This window comes from Sorex fumeus, unplaced genomic scaffold (genome assembly GCF_029834395.1).
Source record: "Sorex fumeus unplaced genomic scaffold, SorFum_2.1 ptg000019l, whole genome shotgun sequence".
In the NCBI taxonomy this organism is placed as follows: domain Eukaryota; kingdom Metazoa; phylum Chordata; class Mammalia; order Eulipotyphla; family Soricidae; genus Sorex; species Sorex fumeus.
In genome coordinates this window covers 29,626,073-29,643,322 of record NW_026606076.1, presented here as the reverse complement: position 1 = coordinate 29,643,322, position 17,250 = coordinate 29,626,073, and the positions used below count along the sequence as shown (strand labels likewise).

General features: G+C 47.9%; 1 pseudogene; it reads left to right on the top strand.

Annotated features, from left to right (window-relative positions):
* LOC130022173 (zinc finger protein 208-like) overlaps positions 1 to 12,909 on the top strand; it is a 442,428-nt pseudogene extending 429,519 nt beyond the window's left edge.
* The last annotated feature ends 4,341 nt before the right edge of the window (positions 12,910 to 17,250 follow it).

Below are 17,250 nucleotides of genomic sequence, written 5' to 3'. Positions count from 1 at the left end.
CGAGCGGGCGCCAGTAACGTCTCCATTTGTCCCTGTCGCGTGCTAGTGTAGCCCAATGGCATCTCTTCGCTCCGGGAACATGGAGGGCCTCAAACCGATCGTTCATGACCTTGACAAAGAAGTCTGACCATCTGGTAGGTGGGCGGCCACGCGGTCTCTTGACATCCCGTGGAATCCAATCAGTAACAGCTCTAGTCCAACGGTCGTCTTTAAATCTCATTACGTGACCAGCCCATCTGATTTTCGATACCTTGGCATATGAGACAGCGTCCCTGATCCTTGATCGTCGACGGATGTCAGAACTCCGGATTCGTTCTCTCATTTGAGTGAAACGTGATATTCCAAGCATAGCTCTTTCTATTCTTCTTTGGGAGACCTGAATGGCGTTCTCATCTTGTTTGCGTAGGGCCCAGGTCTCTGAGGCATATGTTAATGCAGGAAGAACAGTGGAATCAAAGAGATGTGCCCGGAGCCGGAGGTTCTTCGTCCTCTTAGCTATTTCTTCGACGTTCTTGAAGGCGTTCCAAGCCGCTCTCTTCCTCCTGCGCAGCTCGGGTGCCAGGTCATTTGTCATGTTGACCTCTCGACCTAGGTATACATAGCTGTTGCATTCGGAGATGGTCGTTCCATTGAGAGCGAATGGGGCGTCAGGAACAAGGCTGTTTCTCATAAACATTGTCTTCGTAAGATTCAGCTGTAGTCCTACCTTTCCACACTCACGGTCAAAGTCGGCCAGCATTTGTGCCCCTTGGCTGATGTTTGGTGTTATTAAAACAATGTCATCAGCAAAGCGGAGGTGGTGTAGTTGCCGACCATCTATCTTCACTCCCATTCCTTCCCATTCCAGTCGTCGCATGATGTTCTCGAGGGTGGCACTGAAGAGTTTCGGTGAAATGGTATCACCCTGCCGCACCCCTCTCTTGACATCAACGATCACTTCTTTGTAGAATGGTGAGATCCTGGTAGTGAATCCGCAATAGAGCTCACGGAGGATCCTGATGTATTGGGCTTGAATGCCCTGATTGGCTAGGGCTTCAATGACCGCTTCCGTCTCAACAGAATCAAAGGCCTTCTTTAAATCAATGAACGTTAAGCAGAGCGGCATCTTGAACTCCCGAGAAACCTCAATGAGTTTGGTTATCGTGTGGATATGGTCGATGGTGCTGAATCCTTTGCGGAAACCTGCTTGCTCACATGGTTGTCCTTCATCTAGTGTTCTGCCAATCCTATTCAGGATGACTCGAGTGAACAACTTGTAGATGACAGACAATAGGCAGATCGGGCGATAGTTGCCAATGTCATGGATGTCTCCCTTCTTGAACAGTAGTACGGTCCTGCTGGTTTTCCATTGAGATGGAACCTTGCATTCAGACAGGTAGCGAGTGAAGAGCCGAGCCAGTGTATTGATGAGTACTGACGGCAGGTTCTTCAGGTGTTCAGGTCTGACCTTGTCTGGGCCGGGTGCTGTTTGCTTCTTTACTGACGAAATGGCGTCACTAGGTGCTGAATTCAACCATGTATAAAAATACTGTGAGCTTTTATTTGCTTGATGGTGGTAGTTGTTTAAAAAGCTAATTTGTGGGCTCTAGAGATAGTGCAGTGAGAAATATACTTGCTTTGCACAGGGATGGATGGTCCATGCCCAGCACCCCTTTTGGTCTCCATAGACCCACTGAACTGATACTAGACACTGCATGGTGTACCCCTCCGCCTGCCCAACCCCCAATAAATAGAAACTACAAAACAGAAAGAACAAAAAAGTTTGTTGATCCTGAAAGCCATCACTTGAGGTGAGAGCTTTGCAATGGCCCCGTGGTCTGTCTCAGTTGTGTGACAAAGCAGCGTTGCCTTCACCCCTGCATCACAGGTTCCACACTGAGCTTTAACCAAACCCACATGTGGATGTATTTCATTTTCTCTTGTAACGGATGCGTCAGTTTTCTATAGAAGGAATTCTTTCCAGTTGTGCTCCTTCATTAATTTAAAGGGGGGAAAGTCACAGAATTTACTGACTCTGCATCTGTCAATTTTGTGCGTCCAACTAACAGTTACATTATTCTGTAAGTTGTTCTACAGAATAATCTATAGTAAGACAATCCACAGTGGTAGGGCATTTGCCTTGCACGCAGCCAACATGGCCGACCCGAGTTCGATTCCTCCGCCCCTCTCGGAGAGCCCGGCAAGCTACCGAGAATATCTCGCCCACACGGCAGAGCCTGGCAAGCTCCTCGTGACGTATTCGATATGCCAAACACATTAACAACAAAGACAATCCATATGTTGTTAATTGCATTTGTGTGCTGCATATGTGAAAAACCACATCTGAATGGCTCATGTTTTGTGACAGGAAGAGTCAGTGAAGAAGACATTAATTGGAATCCTTCTCTGCTGTTCTACAGGGAAGCAACCAACCTGAGTGGAATGTCTCTGATCCTGTGCGCTGTGTCAATGTCTTGAGTGAACAATCCTGCCCTCAGTCCCTTAGGGACACCGAGACAGGCGAGATGTCTTCTGAGGGTGATCAGCATGGCGAGGGTGACCTCACTCTGAAGATGCCCTCCCCTGGAAAAAGTTCCTTGGAGTGTGTTGTTCTCAGTTCACGGGCACAAAATCCCGCAGTCTGGCAGCCCCAAGGGAGAGAAGCACTGTTTATAGTGAGTCCCTCACAGCGACATACCCTCAACCAAAGTCACCGTGAGCAGAAACCATCTGAGTGTAAGGAATGTGGGGGAGACTCCCCATGTTCATGTTCTCAGCACCGTGGTGTTCCCTTAGAAAACCACAGTGGACAGAATCCCCGAAAAAGTCAGCACCGAGGACAAAGTGTGAGTCAAAGGTTACTGCATCATAACCATATGAAAATAAATGCAAGAGTGAAACCTTATTCATGTGAAGAATGTGGGAAGGCCTTCAATAGATCAGCACATCTTATTTTGCATAGGAGAATTCATACAGGAGAGAAACCTTATGAATGTCAGACATGTGGGAAGGCCTTTATTCAACCCTCAAATCTTCATAGACATATAGAAACTCATACTGGAGAGAAGCCTTATATATGTCGGGAGTGTGGCAAGGCCTTTACTCGACCCGCAAGCCTCAGGATGCATGCAAGTATTCAAACTGGAGAGAAACCTTATAGATGTAAGGAATGTGCAAAGGCCTTTGCTAGGTCCTCAAAACTTAGTGTACATAGGAGAGTTCACACTGGAGAGAAACCGTTTATATGTACAGAATGTGGAAAGGCCTTTGCTACAGCCTCAAAACTTACTGTACATAGGAAAATTCACACTGGAGAGAAACCATATATATGTAAGGAATATGGAAAGGCCTTTGCTAGGCCCTCAAATCTTAGTGTACATAAGAAAATTCACACTGGAGAGAAACCATATATATGTAAGGAATGTGGCAAGGCCTTTGCTGAAGCCTCAAGACTTAGTGCACATAGGAGAACTCACACTGGAGAGAAACCGTATATAGGTACGGAATGTGGAAAGGCCTTTGCTGAAGCCTCAAGACTTAGTGACCATAGGAGAATTCACACTGGAGAGAAACCATATATCTGCAAAGAATGTGGGAAGGCCTTCTGTAATACTCGGTCCCTTAGGATGCAGAGGAGAATTCACAGTGGAGAGAAATCTCACCAGTGTCAGACATTCGGGAAGAACTTCACTCTGTCCTCTTATCTTACTGCACATAAGAAAATTCACATTTGGAGCTGGATCAATAGAATAGCGGATAGGGCCTTTGCCTTGCTTGCGGCCAACCCCGGTTCGATTCCCAGCATCCCATATGGTCCCCTGAGCACCACCGAGTGATTCCTGAATGCAAACCCTCCTGTAACTCCTGAGCATCGCTGGGTGTGACCCAAAAAGTGAAAAAAAAGAAAAAAATTCATCTTAGAAATCTCATCAGTGTTAGACATGTGGGACGGCATTCACACAGTGCTCTTCCCTTACTCTACACATGAGAATTCATACTGGAGAGAGGCCTTATATGTGTCTGGAGTGTGGAAAGGTCTGTACTTAATTCTCACAATTGACTGTACATAGGATAATTCACACTGGAGAAAAACCGTATATATGTACGGAATTTGGTTAGGCCTTTGCTGGAGCCTCAAGACTTAATGTACATAGGAAAATTCGCACTGGAGATAAACTGTATATGTAGGGAATGTGGGAAGGCCTTTTCTATGACCTCAGTACTTAATGTGCATAGGAGAATTCACACAGGAGAGAAACTGTATATATGTAACAAATGTGGAAAGGGCATTGCTGGAACCTCAAGACAGTGTACATAGGAGCATTCACGCCAGAGAAAAACCTATATGCGAGGAATGTGGGAAGGCCATCTGCATTCTGAATACCTTGCTAAGCACAGGAAAATTCACAGTGGAGGGAAACCTTATCAGTGTCAGGCATGTGGGAAGGCCTTCACTTGGTGCTACTCTCTTACTCGGTATATGAGAATTCATACTGTAGAGAAACTGCATACGTCAGCAATGTGGGAAGGGTTTCATACACCACTCACGCCTTAGTAAACATAGAAAAATCCACACCGGATAATTTGATCCTTTAATAACAGTCTCTACGGTCAGAACAGGAGTGCTCAGTAAAGCAAGATGGTCAAGGGTGTTACAAAAGTGCAGTTAAGAGGGAAATAAGCCTGCCTGCTTGGGACAGGCTTCTCCTCATGTCAGTGAAAGGTACCTGCTGATTCTCACCCAGGCTGCAGCTATGCCAGTGTTCTAGTGCTTGGACTTACTTGATAGCTTGTAAATAATGGGTCTTGGTGATGAAAATCACGAGGAAGGTGACTGAATAAGCAGGTACAAAAACTTCCCTGCTCAGAGCTGTCACGACTCACCACTGTTACTGTTTGCTCTGCCTCTGGCTTGGCCAGGAGGTGCAGGTTAGCAGGAATTATGGCATAAATCAACCAATATGCTGCGTTGAGGACTTTGAAAGTGGGAAAACAGGCAAACCTTCATTCTTCAGCACTTTGTCTTTTAGGATTTGGAATGCTTGAGCCCCTGGTTTGGGAAATTGAGAGGCGGGTCGCGCCAACTTGTAGGGCGCTTTCACGCTTGTTTTTTTTTTCCTTACTTGTGACTAATCCATTCCTCTGTGGAGCAGGGGATTTTGCGGTGAAGCCTGCATTAATCTCCTGGCTGGAAGAGAAGCCCAAAGGCCAGGGAGGAGAGGTGTGTGTGCACGTGAGTGTTGAGGACCCTTAATGGCTGGGTCCCTGGGCAGTGTGTGGGTACCCTGAGCTTGTGTGAAACATGCTGCTGGGTCCTCGTGCTACTGGATCAGACATCTATGCTGCGCTCATGCTGCCCTTCACTCCCCGGAGCTGTTCATTACAGAAATACCCTGTGCTTTGCTTTCTTGACTTTGTTGTCATTCTTCCTCATCTGTCGGGTGTGTTGAATAGTACATGAGTTTCAAGACTCTTGCCCCCCCCCCGACTGTATAACTAACCTGACTGTACACCTACAGGGTCGGGTGCCATTTCTGGACCCCACTCTGTCAATCTGATGCCATGCTTATCTTTGCCTTTGGATCATTGCCATGGTGTTTTGAGTATAGGAAGAAATTGAGTTTTGGGGCCTGGGGATGCTCAGCAGTTATTCCTGGTGGTTCTTGTTGCTTTGGGCAGTGCTCAGGGATCAACTCCTGTCAGCCTCATGCAAGGCAAATGCCTACCTGCATTTGACCATTTAGACCATTACCTAACCTCTTGTATGCACCAAAACATGTTTTATTGTGTGTATGTTAAATTGTGAGTGTGAGCCCATAGTGAAGCTAATTGGGACCAGAAAAGAAGTGCATCAGAGAGGGTGTTCGCTTTACAGACACCGCATCCCTTTTATGTCCAGCATCGCCTATGGTATACTGAGCATCACTGGGTCTGATCAAAAAACCCAAAAGGCTTGTTCGGGTATTGCCAACCTCCTTTCAGCAACACTTCCCACAGATTTTCCCGTTCTGTAGGCTTGTTTGTACTGTGAGAACCATGGAGATGTCCTCCACCTGCTCGGCCATGGAATTGCATTCCATTCAACATTGGGCTAATTCTCATTGTGCTTTTTTGTTTGATTTCATAACTCAAATCACAGGTTCAGGATGTGGCATTACAGCGATTTCATTTGGGAACACGGGTATTACATACAAGTGTGCTGTAAGATTCTCTTGTTGAATCTAAATATTAGGCCATTGGTGTGCTCAGTGGACCAAGCATGAGATTTGAATGGTGGGGTCCGACTCCATCCCCACAACCACATCTATGGTCTCAGCACCACAGGAAAAATATCTGAGCCTAATACAGGGACTAGAGGCCTTTAACCTCAGTGGGTCATGAAATCTGGAAATTTATTTCATTGTGTTGTTTTTTTAAGTTTTCATTAAAGTGCCAGATTTTCAAAGTTATTGATAGTCGTACTTAGGCATACAATAATTCAACACCAATCGCTGCATCAGGTTCCCTCCACCTGTGTTCCCGTATTCCCTCCCCACCCCAGACCCCCGTCTACCCCCGCCTGTCATCTGGACAAGCTCATGACTAAGTTTCAGTGGTTACGGATTAGGTCTCTTGTTTTCAGTTCTGTTGCATCTGTGTTTTGGTTAAATGGCTACACCCCTCACTCGTGTCACTGGCATAAATGAAGCCCTGATCCCTGTAAACTTCTGGTTCTCTTCTGCCCGCACATTTCTTTTCTTCTTTGTCCGGCTCCTCTCTAACTCTCTACACTGGGATCAGGGACGATTTAAGCAGTCCATTTACAGTACATTTCCACATCCAGGGTTCTGTATTCCACAGATGAGTGACATCATCCTGTTTTTGTTTCTTTTTCTGGCTAACTTCACTCAACACGGTATCTTCTAATTCTGACCATGTTGCTGCATAAAAGCAGTAATTCTAAAACCTAAAAAAAATATTTTTTTGCTTTTTGGGTTACATCCAGCGATGCTCAGTGGTTACTCCTAGCTCTCCGCTCAGGAATTATTCCTAGTGATGCTTTGAGGAGCATATGAGATGCCTGGGATTGAAGCTTGGCCAGCTGTGTGCAAGGCAAATGCCTATCCCTGTACTATGGTACCAATGCCCCAAAAATCTTTTGATTAGAGGGGAAATACTGTGCCTTTACATTTGATAGACAACAAGGACAAGTGGTGATTGTTGAAAAGAGCTCGATGGTTCAGCACTAGTGGTTTTGCATTAGGTATGGCACTTGCTTGGCACCGGGGAGAAAACCTGGGTTCCATCCCAACACCCCATATTGCCCACAGTGCCCCAGCAGCAGCAATACCCAAGCAATGGTTGGTGTGACCCTCTCCTCACCTAATGAAATAGAACAAGATAACAAAACACTCATTGATCCTGGACAGGAATCTGCTTCAGATGAGATGTTCTCAAAAGTTTGTCTCGGCTGTGTGGGGATGCATCATTGCATTCGCACATGTATCCCGGGCTCCAAACTGAGCTAGAACCAAAACCAATCTCAGGCCCCTTTTAATTTTACTCTGAACTGGTACTTCAATTTTCTGCAGAGGGAGTTATTTCCACTTACTGTGTCTGTCCTTTGAGTTGGAAAAAAAATTGCACAACTATGTGACTGCTGTCGGTCAATTTTGCGTGTCCATCTTGCTGGAACGTTAGGATGTTGCCTGGAAAAATCCATCCACATGTCGGAATTGCAATAGAGTCGGGTAAATGTTAGAACCCAACCTGAAGATCTAGAATTTTCGGGACAAGGAGATTCTCAGGCACAGCACAGTCATCAGAATCCTTTTAAGCTGTTCTTCAGGATAGCAGCCAGCCTAGGTGGAATTTTTCTGATCATGCGCACTGTGACAAAATCTCGAGTGAAGAATTATGCCTTCAGCCCCATGAGGATGCCAAGACAGATGGGATGTCTTCTGTGGGCGACCAGAAGGAAGTGAGCGCCCACACTGCAAAGAAGTGGTCCCCTGGGAAAAGCTATTTGGAGACTGTTCTGCTCAGTTCATGGACACAAACTGTCCCAGGGGAGAAGCCCCTGGATGGTGAGAGAGGAGCACTGTTTATAGTGAGTCCAGTTATGGACCCCCACAAGATCTGAAGGCTGGAATCGAACCCATGTTGCCCAAGTGAAAGAAAGCACTCGCATTCTTTGGCTCTCCATACAACCCCACCATCATGCTGGAAAGCTTCCTGAATGCAGAGCCAGGAGAACCTCTGAGCATTGCTGGATCTGTGGCCCTCAAATTATGAACAAACCAATTAAAACCAAAACAGCCTCCTCAGTCCCTTATTGGAGGATTCCCTCACCACAACGTGGGGGTTTCTGAGCTGTATCTTGCTGTATCCATGCTGTGTCTTCCTTGTAGTAGAGGGTTCGGTATTCTCAGAACGTGGGGTGATGCAGTGTGGGTTGCCCATAGCAGGAAATATTTCTAAATGGTTTGGTCACAGACATAACAAAGTGGATTCAGATGTTTTTTTAGCTCAGAGTGTCACTGTCACTCTCCTCCCATTGTTTATAGATTTGTTCAGGTGGGCCCAGTAACATTATGACTTGTTACTGTGTTTGGCATATCGAATATGTCACGGGTACCTTGCCAGGCTTTCCGTGCAGGCAAAATACTCTCAGTAGCTTTCTGAGAGGGGTCTAGGAATCGAACTCGGGGTGGCCATGTCGGACCGATGCAAGACAAATGCCCTACCTGTTGTGCTGTCGCTCCAGCCTTACAGTTTTGCCTTGCTCTGTCCATGTCAGGTTCAATCCTCAGCACCCCTTGTGGTTCAGAGGCAAAGATGGAGCAGCTCACTCGACCCCCGAGGTGATTTAGCTATGTGCCCCACGAGATCTGAGGGTGGGAGTCGAATGCTGGTCACCCGTGTGAAAAACTAGCACCCTCGAGGCTCTCTTACCACTGCCCCTTGAAGCTCCGTTCTTGATCTTTAATTACACCATGCTTAACACAGAAGCAAACCTAAGGGTGGAAAATTTTTAGAGAAAGGAGCCTGGAGAGGGACGGAAAAGTCCACAGCTCCATCTGGTGGCGTTTCAGCAGAACTTCCACGGTCCACATTTTCCCGCGTATAAGATTTTCAGCCCTTCTCTTTGCTAAAATGTTAAGTATGAGGTCATTAAGGATCTAAGTATGAGGTCATTAAGGATCCAGCACGCATCTTCGGCCGCTGCAACAGGAGAAGAGCAGATAGGGCTTTTGCCTTGCATCCACTGGACCCAGGTATATTCATAGGCTTCCCATATGGTTCTTCAGTCATGTCCATAGTGATTACTGAGTGCAAGAGGCAGGAGAAGGCCCTGAGCATATTTGACTGTGACCACAACCATAAAGAAACAAACAGGAAAGAAAAGTACAACACAGAGCTTCAGATCCTTGATGGTGAATTCCCTCCCCCCCAACTTGAGGGTGTCATAACTGTATATTCTTCCATTCCCCACGATGGTGTAGAAGATGGTTAGAGTACCCTGATAATGTGGGGTGATGGGGTGTGGGTTTCCCATAACAGGAAACATTCAAAGGGCTCAGTCACAGGCATCACAAGATGCGTTCAGAACTTTTCTTGTACAGAGAGAAAAGAACAAAAAATATAAGAAAATAAGCTTGCCTTGCCCATTAACGCTCAGTTCAATCCTCTGCACCCCTCGAGGTTCAGAAACAAAGCTAGGGCAACCCACTCGATCACCGAGGAGATTCAGCTATCCACCCCACAAAGACCTGAAGGCTAGAATTGAACCCAGATTACTCAAGTGAAAGACAAGCAACCGCAGGCTTTCCTACCGCTGCACCTGTGGAAGCAGCTTGCTTAATCCTTAATTACCCCATACAAGGGTGGAAAATTCTTAGAGGAAGGAGTCCGGAGAGAGACAGAAAGGCGCACAGCGCCATCTCGTGGCATTTTGGCGGAACTCCCGCGGCCCGACTTTTCCCACACTTAAGATTTCCAAGCCATTTCTTTGCTTCAATGTTAGGTATAGGGTCATTAAAGATCAAGCAAGCCGCTTGAGTTACTGCAGTGGTAGCAGAGCGATTAGTGCTCTTGGCTTGCAGTCACAGGGTCCTGGTTCTTTCTCTGGCCCTCCATACAGCCCCACCATCATGCCGGAGAAATTCTTAAATGCAGCGTCAGGAGAATATGTGTGTTGCTGGATTCGTGGCCCTCAAATCATGAACAAACCAAATACAACCAAAACAGCCCCAGTCCTTTATTGGGGGATTCCCTCACCCCATCGTGGGGGTTTCTGAGCTGTATCTTGCTGCATCCATGCTGCCTCTTCCTTGTAGTAGAAGGTTGGGCTCCCTCAGAATGTGGGGCGATGGGGTGTGGGTTGCTCATAGCAGGAAATATTTCTCAATGGGTTGATCACAGACGTAGTAAAGCGGCTTCAGAAGGTTTCTAGCTTAGAGTGAAGAGAACAAAAAATAAAACTAAATGACTGCCTTGCGCTTTCCACGTCAGTTTCAATCCTCTGCAGCCCTCATGGTCCAGAGAGAGAACAGGAGCAACCCACTCTACTCCCGAGAAGATTAGCTATGTACCCCACAAGTTCTGAAGGCTGGGATCGAACCCAGGTTACCCTATTGAAAGAAAGTACTCGAACGGTTCTCCTACTGCAGCACCTGTGGAAGCGGCTGGCTTGATCCTTAATTATTCCATACTTATCACTGAAACAAACCGAAGGGTTGAAAATTCTTAAGAGAAACGGGCCTGAGGAGGGACAGAAATGCCCAAAGCGCCGTCTCGTGGCGTTTCTTGGAACTTCCGCGGCCCGACTTTCCCATGCTTAAGATTTCAGCCCTTTTCTTTGCTTCAGTGTTAGGTATGGGGTCATTAATCAGGTAAGCCGCTTGGGTTGCTGCAGCGGGAGCAGAGCGGTTAGTGCTTTTGGCTTGCAGTCGCAGGTCCCTGGTTCTCTCTTTGGCTCTCCATACAGCCCCACCATCATGACGGAGTAATTCCTGAGTGCAGAGCCAGGAGAACCCCTGAGCATTGCCGGTGTTGGGCCCACAAACCATGAACAAACCAAATAAAATCAAAACAGCTTCAGTTCCTTGATGGCGGATTCCCCCACCCTAACTTGGTGGGTTCAGAGCTGTATCTTGCTGTAACACTGACCCCTTTTCTGTGTAGAAGAGGATTGGGGCATCCTTAGAACGTGGGGTGATTGCACATGGGGTTGATTATAACTGGAAACCTTTCCAAAGAGTTGGGTCACAGACAGAGCAAAGAGGGATCATAACTTTTCTTTTTCAAAGTGAACAGAACAATGACAAAAAAATCTCACCCTGCTTGTAACTGACCAGGTTCAATCCCAGGTACTCAATGGTCCCCAGAACCCTGTAGGTACACATCAAAGCAGCCCCCCCAAAAAAATCCCTCGGAGCCAAAGCTATAGTATAGCTGGTAGGATGTTTGCCTTGCATACAGCCAACCCAGGTCCAATCCTGGGCATCCCATACGTCCCCCAATTACTACCAGGAGTAATTTCTGAGTGCAGAGCCTGGAGTAACCCACGATCATTGCTGGATGTTACCCAAAAAAGTAAAAAAAAAAATTCCTTGACAGAAGTGATGTATTTAGAATTTCCAGGGAAGGAGATCGACCAGTCTTAGGCTCATTATTTCTGTGTTAATTAAAATTCTTCTTAACACAACTTAGTTCCTCTGATGACTGTTACCTTCACCCCAGACATCTGGAGATGCCAGAGTTGAAATCTGGCCTCTGCCACCCTCCTCCACGGAGAACAGAAGACATGGGACTTTTCATGTGTATAGGAACCCCAAAACTCAGGACGGAAAATGGCACTCTCAGCAGTGTGGGGTGCTGTCATGTGGGGGCGTGGGGTTGGAGACCTTTCAACTGAGTTGGTTGGAGGCATCGTAATGCGGGAAGGCACAGGCTCTCCTGTGTCACCCTGTTTGCTCTCGGGCAGCTGGCTCTGGAGCACTGCCCACTGGGTGTCTCTCCACGCAGAGGGTGAGTGGGGCGAGCCCCAGGCAGCACGGACACCCGAACACAGTTCACGAGTTTATTCTCTGACCCGAGGTCCAGCAGGGCAGTGCAGAGCCAGAAGTTGCTAGACTCTCATCTCCTCCAGACCTCGAGGGTGTAAGTGAATCGAATCCTCCAGAGGCGGCCTCCTCTTGGCACATGGATCCCTCGAGAAGGAAGGCAGCACCATTGGGGTCTGGATTCATCCCCCAACCCCCACTCCATCCCACCTGGTCCACACCTCCTTATCTGGCTATGTGATTCTGGGGTCAGGAGGTGTGGGGCAGTGTCTGGAGTTGGGCTGAGGTGGTGGGGGAACACACACGCTCCGCCAGGAGGACCCACATCCTTTTGGAGTCCGACTTTGGTTCCCACACTCAGGGAACCTCCCCCCGCCCTGCTCCCACAAATGTCTGGGGAAGCCGACGAGCAGTCTACCTTGAACAGGAGGGAATCCAGTGGTCAACAAGGAGGTCCAGAAGCACCAGATATTTGGGGGAACAGGGAGGGAGGCAGGTTTAGGAGGGCTGTATGAGCTCCAAGCTGGAATTCCTTTGTATGTGGTGCAGGGGTGCTAAACTTCCAGCTAAACTTCCGCTGTGCCCCCAAGAGAGGAGGGGAGAGGCTTGGGGGTCCCCCCAGAGGCTGAAGAAGGAAGGAGATTCCTCCTGTCTGACCGGGAGGCAGTTGAAGAAGAAGATAAATAATGTTACTCGAGGCTTCGGCACCTTTGGTGCCCCTATGTGGGCGTCCCATCTGTCCCCCATTCTCCTCCGCGACCCCCTAGACACTCAGCTACTGAAGCACACAGGCCCCCTGCTGGAAGCTGAATTTATGGTCGGGCTGTCGGAAGCCGGCAGCCGCCACATCCAACAGCGGCAGGACCCGTCCCGGGGGCGCTGAATTCCAGCAGGGTCTTGGCCTGGCCCCTCCGCGGGCACGGGGACACCCCTGCATGCTCCCACCACCTGCTCCGCTGACCAGGCAGCCGTCCTGGTGGGCCAGAGGGCGGCCGCCACTGTATGGTTGAGTCACAGCTCCTGGCCCTTGGCCCACCGTGAGCACAGTGTGAGGCCCTGGCCCCCCGCGGCCACGTCCAGCCTGGTGGTCGAGGTTTGGCACAGGCTGGTGAAGGTCTGCCAGGGGCCAGCGCTCAGCAGTGACAGGAAGGTCAGCGGCACGCCGCCCACCAGGACACCTTCGGCATCCACATAGAACTGCAGGTGCTCGGCAGGAGTCTGGGGGCCAGCTGGCCGCCAGGGGAAGGACGGCCAGCCCTGGCTCTTCCTCCTGTTTGCACTTGGTTTTATTTTTGCACACCCGGAGGTGCTCAGTGATAACTTCAGTCGCGCCTCAGGGAGCACAATGGGGTGCCCAGGATCGAACCCCGGTCGACACAGCAAGGCCATCGTGTTCCCGCTGGACACACTGCAGTCCGACTAAGCTTCTTTCCCTCTGGAGACACCTGTGCTCTCTCCCCAGCGTGTGCTTCTCTCTAAACCTTTCTAAGTAAGTTTCTATAAAAACTTTCTTGTTGGGGCCCGAGTGATGGTACAGTCGGGAGGGCACACAGCCTTGCACACAGCAGACCGGGATTAAATTCCTGGCATCACATCCAAGAGTAATTCCGGACACAGAGCCAGCTGTCAGCCCTGAGTATCGCTTAGTGGAGCCCAAAAAGGAAAAGAAAAAAGAAAATTATCTTGCTTCACACACACACAAACACACGCACACACACACACCACGATCACAATCACGACCATCCTGTGTTTGTCGATTGCCTCGAGCAGGCCCCAGTAACGTCTCCTTCGTCCTAGCCCTGAGATTTTTAGAAAATGCCATATTCAAGGCTCTTTCAGAGTTAGGAGAATGAGACCCATCATTGTTACTGGTATCTGGCATATTGGATACGCCACGGGGAGTTTGCCAGACTCTGCCGTGTGGGCAGGTTACATTCGGTAGCCTGCCAGTTTGTCCAAAGTAGGAATGAGATAAGAAGTTGTGCGGCCACAAATGCGCCTGCGCGATTCCGGGAGCTGGGTTTTATAGTCTCTGAGTCTTGGCCATTTATGGGATTACACGGCGCCAGGGGGCCAGTTGGTGGGTGTGACCCCTGCCTACTGGAATTTGGAGGATCTGGTTGGAGGATGCTCAGCCCCGATCAGAGCAGGTTTGGAGATCTCAGCCCCGGGACCCACATGCCTTTGTTCCTCTGCCGGTACCATCATGCATGTGGAGAGTGGTCTCAGCATGGTGGTGGCTGGTTCTGGAGGTCTTCACACACTACAATTTTTAAAAATCCAGCGGAGCCTCTCGACTCTGCACTTCTGCAGAGTCTCTTCCTGCGGCTGGCACACTTGTCCCTGTTCTGCCAGTCAATGACCCCAGTCATTGCTCAGGCCTCAATCAGGCTGAATCTTGTACCGGGGAGGCCAGTGGGTCCTTCTGGAACACATGGCCCCCAAACACCCACCATGTCTGTGGGTCCTGCGCCCTCTCCCGTGAGCCAACCTCTCTCCTCCAGGCCCACCTGCAGCCCAACACCATGACTGACCTTCTTCCCTCGTTGAATGGAGCTTTACTAGCAAGGCAAGCGCCTCCCTACTGGATTATCTCTCCAGCATCACATATATTTGTTCTTTTAAAATAAAAACAGGTTTTATCTGTTTGGACGCTCTGAGGAAGGGGGGAGAGAGAGAGAGAGAGAGGTAGAGAGAGAGAGAACACGTTCGTCCCAAGTAGAGCAGGCCCAGGACCCAAATGTGGCAATTCGGGAAGAAGGGCTTGTCTCAGGAGACCGGGGCCAGTGTGATGGACACGATCCCCAGCATCCCATAGGCTCCCCCAAGCACTGCCAGGAGTGGCCTTGATGCAGTGCCAATGTGCTTGTAACTATATCTCACAGTGATTCAATTAAACACACACACACAAAACAACCTTGTTGAATGTGTGAGTCTCTCTCCTTTCTGCCCCTTAAATACACCAGGAGGACTGGAATGTTCCCTTTGATCCCAAGCCATTTTCCAGTTGATTCTCAGTCACTGGTCATCCACCTACAACCTCTATCATTGTAAAGTTCTTTGAACCCAAATCACTGTCATCCCTCCACAGATTCTAATCTCTGTGGTACTGCCTAACACAACCCCTGCTCCATTTTGGTGGTGTGATGCTCAGGAAAACCATCCCCCTCACCCTCTGACACTCGTTTATCCTCACTTCTCACTCTGGTTGTGGCCTTACTCACACATTCTGACTCTGCTCACAATATAGAAAGTTGGCATCCGGGTTGAAGCCATAGTGCAGCGCTAGATATTTGCTTTGCATGAAGCCAGCTCCCCTTGGGCAGAATGAACGGTTTTAGAGGCCAGGACCCAACTGACACAATTTCCCAGGGTTTTTCAGTGACTTGCTTTCTTTTTCTTCTCCAGTGACAGTTTAGATGTGTGGTCTTAAGGAGTGCCAGCAGAAATTGGACCATCAGGTAAGCATCCGGCTCTTTCAAAATCGGTTCCCTGATCTGTAGACCGGATGTTGATGACTGAGGCTCTGCTGGGGTCAAGGAAGATGCTGGGACAGAAACGGCCTGTCTGGAGTCAGTATATCAAATTGAGATGGTGGGATCTGATAAGGGCAGTGAACTGGGAGGGCAACAAGTGATGAAATCACTGCAAGTTCTCAAAATATTTCAGAAGAATTCAAAGCATGTTAATGTTGTTTCCTATTATAATAATTATGTAAATACTTGAAACATATTTGGGCCACAACAAGCGGTGCTCTGGAATCAAACCTGGGTTGGCCACGGACAGGGTAAGTGCCCTCCTCGTTAGACTATCGTTCTGGCCCACTGATATTTTTTTCACATGGGCTACACTCCATTAGAATTTGGGGGCTGCTAGGGCTATAACTAATGGTGCTTTGGGGCGCATGCAAGCGTGAGAGATGGAACTCAGGGCTTCAGATGAGTGAGGCATGTATTCTACCACTTGAGCATTTTTCTCTAATCCAGATAAACTGTGTATTTTGAGGAAAAACTTGAAAATTACCTGAGCCAGTCATGACTTGCACCATCTTTTCACCGATAGCCCAGTGAAAAATAAGAAAAACATTTCATACACCACAAAGGCAGAGCTCAAAAGCATGATTTTAATGCAAATATTTCTATATATCACTAGTTATAATAATGTTACCACCATGTGCTGCTGAAGTGCCAGATGTTAAGCGTCATGGAGTTCTTTTTGCAGATCAGCAGGTAATTATAGTGGAGTGTCAGTCCACAAAAATACCACTGAGAGAATAGACTGTTTCCCCCATTCTATTTGCAAAAGGAAGAAAATTAAGACAACTAGAAAAAGGATAAGAAATGTACATATTGGGGGTTGGAGCGATAGTACAGTGGGTAGGGCATTTGCTTTGCACGTGGCTGACATGAGTTCAACCCCTGCCATTTCCTACTATACCTCAAGCACTGCCAGGTGTGAATCCTGAGTGCAGAGCAGGGAGTAACACCTGAGCATTGCTGGGTGTGACCTCCCAAAAAGAAAACAAAGAAAGAGAAAGAAATAAATATTGTTATCATGCTAAGTTCTGAAATGAGTCAGAAAGAGCGGGACAGACATAGAATGACTGCACTCATTTGTGGAATATAAACATGAGACTGACACCCAAGTGCAGTACACACAAGGCCCAGTAATATTACTCCATGGTTGGTAGCCTGCCTCATGAGCTGGAGAGAAGGCAGGTGGAATAGTGAAGAGATTGCTAAGTCATGATGGTTGGAAGGATCACTCGGAATGGGAGATGTGTGTCAAAAATAGATAAAGGACCAAAGGTGATAGCACCTCATTATCTGTATTGCAAACCATAATGCCCAAAAGTAGAGAGTATGGGGGAGATTGTCTGTCATAAAGGTAGGGGGAAGACATTGGTGGTGGAAAATCGAGGGATGGGTATTCGATCATTGTATGACTGAAACTCAAACTCAAGCTTTCTGGCTATATCTCACAGTGATTCAATAAAAAAGAAAAGAAATGTTAATATTGTATCTGCCTAAGACCATTGTGTGCCTTGCTTTTTCCCTTTTCTCACGTGTACATATTTCTACTTAAGTAATTAATTTGATGGTGCAAGGCTTGCAACTCATTACTGAGCCACATCCCTGACCAATATATTTAAATTTGAAATTTGTGAGCCTGATTTGATAATAATCATCATTACTCTGTGTCTTTTCAGTAGACTTAAGTCACA